Source organism: Cebus imitator, unplaced genomic scaffold, assembly GCF_001604975.1.
Source record: "Cebus imitator isolate Cc_AM_T3 unplaced genomic scaffold, Cebus_imitator-1.0 Scaffold82, whole genome shotgun sequence".
NCBI lineage: Eukaryota > Metazoa > Chordata > Mammalia > Primates > Cebidae > Cebus > Cebus imitator.
In genome coordinates, this window is record NW_016107397.1 from 4,314,761 (window position 1) to 4,319,873 (window position 5,113).

Consider the following 5,113-nt stretch of genomic DNA (forward strand, 5'->3'; position numbering starts at 1 on the left):
GTCGCTTCAGGGTCAGGTTCTGCTTGTCTTTGAGAAGTGGAGGAGGAGGAGATGTCTTTGGCTAGACATTTAGGGACTTTGGGAAGGAGTGTCTCTCTTTCTTTCCCTACATGGGCACTGCCCTGTCCAGTTGGTCTGATTTCTGCCAACCCCACCTGAGGCCTCTGCCTCCTCCTGAGTGGCCTTTCCTCTCTCAGGAGGGCAGGAAGCTCATAAGCGGCCTGGGACCTGGGACACAAGCCTGGGCCCCGTGGAAAGCAAGATGAGAAAGCAGGTGGGTGGGGATAGCAGAGCCTCATTCCCTGGTGCATGGGCCAAGGAGAGGTGACTGGGCTTTACTCTCAGCTTATTTGCAGGGCTGCTCTTGAACTCTAGGGAGCAACCTCCAGTGGGCATCGTTAGAAATAAATGTGCAGTAATTGCCTGGGGTCCTGCTGGGCCCATTTCTCCTGGGCACCAGACATACCATCCCCTTAGGGTTTTTCCCCAATGGGCTTCAGAGGTTTAATTTGCTACTTTTGTCTCCAGGGGAAATCTCCACAATTCCTTACTTTTCTCTTCAGTCCAGGGAATTCATCTCATTGATTGTATGAGGTCAGAACTCCAAAGTTTGTGTTGATGGCCCCCTTTTAAACTGAGGTAAAAACCACAAAGCATAAAATTTGCCATATTAACCATTTTTAAGTGGGACAGTGAATGCTGCTATGTACATTCACACTGTTGTGCATTCAATGTCTGGAACCCTTTTCATCTTTCCAAACTGGACCCTTGAACCCCTTAAAGAAATGACTCCCAATTTGTCCCTCCCCGCAGCCCACAGCAGCCATCATTCTACTTTCTGTGTCTATAATTTTGACATCTCTAAATACCTCACATGCGTGGAATCATATAGTATTTTTCCTTTTGTGTCTGGCTTCTTTCACTTAGCATAACCTCGAAGTTCATCCATTTGAAACACGTGTCAGACCTGCCTTTCTTTTTAAGGCTGAATAACCTTCCATTGTGTGTATATGCCATGTTTCATTTACCCATTCTTATGTCAATAGACACTTGGGCTGTGTCCACCTTTTGGATATTGTGAATAATGCTGCTATGAACATGGCTTTAAAAATATCTCGACCAGGCATGATGGCTCACACCTGTAATCCCAGCACTTTGGGAGGCCTAGGTGGGTGGATCACGGGGTCAGGAGTTCGAGACCAGCCTGACCAACATGGTGAAACCCCATCTCTACTAAAAATACAAAAATTATTCAGTCCAGGGCAGCTTCCCTGTTCTGTTAATTAAACTTCGGGACATTAAAATGGGCTAGGGGAGATGACTGGGTAGAAAGCATTCTATTCATTTGCCTCCCAGCCTACAAAAATGCCTGCTTGGATCTAATACATCAACACTTAAAGATGCCTGGAAGAGACAGGACTGAAGAGGCTGAAGACATAATGAGCTTGTATTAGCAGACAAGTTACATTCAGTTTTACGAAGTTTGGGGTCTGATGGGCTGAGATACAAATAAACTGAATTATTTTTATATATGGCTTTTCAGAAAAAAAAAATACAAAAATTAGCTGGGCGTGGTGGTGCATGCCTGTAATCCCAGCTACTCAGGAGACTGAGGCAGGAGAATTGCCTGAACCTGGGAGACAGAGGTTGCAGTGAGCCAAGATCATGCCTCTGCACTCCAGCCTGGGTGACAGTGAGATTTCATCAAAAAAAAAAAAAAAAAATCTCTTGAGCCTCTTTTCGGTAGCATCTCAGAGGTGTTCAGCTGCTTCGAGATGAAGCTGGACATCTCCTTCCCAGCCACTGGCTGTTAGGAACTCATTGAATTGGACAATGAATGCAAACTTCATACTTTTTAGGAGAAGTGTATGGCCACAGAAGTTGCTGCTGACACTCTGGGTGAATAATAGAAGGGTTATGTGGTCTGAATCAGTGGTGGGAACAACAAACGTTTCCCCATGAAGCAGGGTATCTTGACCCATGGCCGTGTCTGCCTGCTACCGAGTAAGGGGCATTCCTGTTACAGACCAAGGAGAACTGGAGAAAGAAAGAAAGAAAATCAGTTTGAAGTTGCATAGTGGATGCCAACCTGAGCATTCTCAACTTGGTTATTGTAAAAAAAAGGAGAGAAGGATATTCCTGGACTGACTGATACCACGGTGCCTTGTTGCCTGGCGCCCCAAAGAGCTAGGAGAATCTGCAAATTTTCTTTTTCTTTTTCTTATTCTTCTTCTTTTTTTAAATTGTACTTTAGGTTCTGGGGTACATGTGCAGATCATGCAGGGTTGTTGCATAGGTACTTAATGGCAAGGTGGTTTGCTGCCTCCATCCCCCTGTCACCCATATCTGGCATTTCTCCCCCTGTTATCCCTCCCCAACCTCCCCACCCTCTGCTGTCCCTCCTATAGCCCCCCACAACAGACCCCAGTGTATGATGCTCCCCTCCCTGTGTCCATGTGTTCTCATTGTTCAACACCCACCTATGAGTGAGAACATGTGGTGTTTGATTTTCTGTTCTTGTGTCAGTTTGCTGAGAATGATGGTTTCCAGATTCATCCATGTCCCTATGAAGGACATGAATCCATTATTTTTTATGGCTGTATAGTATTCCATGGTGTATATATGCCACATTTTCCTTGTTCAGTCACTGGTGGGCATTTGGGTTGGTTCCAGGTCTTTGCTATTGTAAACAGTGCTGCAATGAACATGTGTGCATGTGTCTTTATAATAGAATGATTTATAATCCTTTGGGTATATACCCAGTAATGGGATTGCTGGGTCAAATGGTATTTCTAGTTCTAGATCCTTGAGGAATCACCACACTGCCTTCCACAATGGTTGAACTAATTTACACTCCCACCAACAGTGTAAAAGTGTTCCTATTTCTCCACATCCTCTCCAACATCTGTTGTCTGCAGATTTTTTAATGATCACCATTTTAACTGGTGTGAGATGGTATCTCAATGTGGTTTTGATTTGCATTTCTCTAAAGACCAGTGATGATGAGCATTTTTTTTTCATATGTTTATCGGCCTCATATATGTCTTCTTTTGAAAAGTGTCTGTTCATATCATTCGCCCACTTTTGAATGGGTTTGTTCGTTTGTTTCTTGTAAATCTATTTTAGTTCTTTGTAGATTCTGGATATTAGCCCTTTGTCAGATGGGTAGATTGCAAAATTTTTTTCCCCATTCTGATGGTTGCTGGTTCACTCTAATGATTGCTTCTTTTGCTGTACGGAAGCTCTGGAGTTTAATAAAATCCCACTTGTCTATTTTGGCTTTTGTTGCCAATGTTTTTGGTGTTTTCATCATGAAGTCCTTGCCTGTGCCTATGTTCTGAATGGTTTTGCCTAGGTTTTCTTCTAGGGTTCTTGTGATGTTAGATCTTATGTTTAAGTCTTTAATCCATCTGGAATTAATTTTAGTGTAAGGTGTCAGGAAGGGGTCCAGTTTCTGCTTTCTGCACATGCCTAGCCAGTTTTCCCAACACCATTTATTAAACAGGGAATCCTTTCCCCATTGCTTGTTTTTGTTAGGTTTGTCAAAGACCAGATGGTTGTAGATGTGTGGCACTGCCTCTAAGGCCTCTGTTCTCTTCCATTAGTCTATTATTTTGGTACTAGTACCATGCTGTTTTCACTACTGCAGCCTTGTGGTATAGTTTGAAATCAGGTAGCGTGATGCCTCCAGCTTTGTCCTTTTTGCTTAGGATTGTCTTGGCTATGGGGGCTCTCTTTGGGTTCCATATGAAGTTTAAGGTGTTTTTTTTCCAGTTCTGCGAATAAGGTCATTGGTAGCTTGATGGGGATAGCGATGAGTCTATAAATTACTTTGGGCAGCATGGGCATTTTCACGGTATTGATTCTTCCTAACCATGAGCATGGAATGTTTTTCCATCTGTTTGTGTCCTCTCTTATTTCCTTGAGCAGTGTTCTGTAGTTCTCCTTGAAGAGGTCCTTTACATTCTTTGTTAGTTGTATTCCTAGGTATTTTATTCTCTTTGTAGCAATTGTGAATGGGAGTTCACTCATGATTTGGCTGTTTGTCTGTTATTGGTGTATAGGAATGCTTGTGATTTCTGCACATTGATTCTGTATTCTGAGACTTTGCTGAAGGTGCTTATCAGTTTAAGGAGATTTTGGGCTGAGACGATGGGGTCTTCTAAATATACAATCATGTCGTCTGCAAATAGAGACTCTCTAAAGAAGATGATGTCTACCAGTATGTTTTAAGAAAGCCCTTAAACAAAGAGGGTAAGAAACCTAGGACCAAAGCACCCAAGATTCAGCATCTTGTGACTCCACATGTCCTGTGGCACAAACGATGGCATATTGCTCTGAAGAAGAAGCATACTAAGAAAAATAAAGAAGAGGCTGCAGAATATGCTAAAGTTTTGGCCATGAGCATGAAGGAGGCTAAAGAGAAGCACCAGGAAGAAATTGCAAAGAGATGCAGACTTTCCTCTCTGCGAGCTTCTACTTCTAAGTCTGAATCCAGTCAGAAATAAGATTTTCTGGGTAACAAATAAACAAGAACAGACTCACACAAAAAAATCTTTTTGAGATCCTAGTTTCAGTTATTTTAGGTAAATATCCAGAAATAGTATTGCTGGATCACACAAGTAATTTTTTGTTACTTAATTACAATTAAGTAACAGACTTCAGAATTGTTTAAACAAAATCCACAATTAAGTAATTGTATTCTTAATTTTCTGAGGAACTACCACACTTTTTTATAGTGGCTGTAGCATTTTACATTCCCACCAAGAAGTCACAAAGTCTCAGTTTTTCCATATCTTCACCAACATTTTCTATTTTCTAGTTGTTGTTTGTTTTCTTTTTATAGTAGGTATCCTAATGGGTGTGATAAGGTATCTCATTATGGTTTTGATTTGCATTTCCCTAATGATTTGTGATATTGAGCATTTTTTTATGTGCTTCTTGGCTATTTGTGTATTTTCACTGGAGAAATTTCTATTGAAGTCCTTTGCCTATTTTTAAAGTTAGAATATTTGTTTTTGTTGCTGAATTATAGGAATTCTTTATATATTCTGGATATTCATCTTTTTCAGATATTTAACTTGCAATTCTTTTTTTTTTTTTTTTTTTTTTT

At 41.2% G+C, this 5,113-nt stretch overlaps 1 non-coding gene and 1 pseudogene across 1 annotated transcript; both read left to right on the top strand.

Moving 5' to 3' along the window:
- Window positions 1–1,240: 1,240 nt before the first annotated feature.
- LOC119472028 lies at window positions 1,241–1,365 on the top strand. Its single transcript, XR_005201126.1, has one exon. It is a non-coding gene; the product is annotated as a small nucleolar RNA SNORA36 family (small nucleolar RNA).
- A 410-nt stretch (window positions 1,366–1,775) lies between these two features.
- On the top strand, window positions 1,776–4,544 carry LOC108308032 (annotated as a pseudogene).
- The last annotated feature ends 569 nt before the right edge of the window (window positions 4,545–5,113 follow it).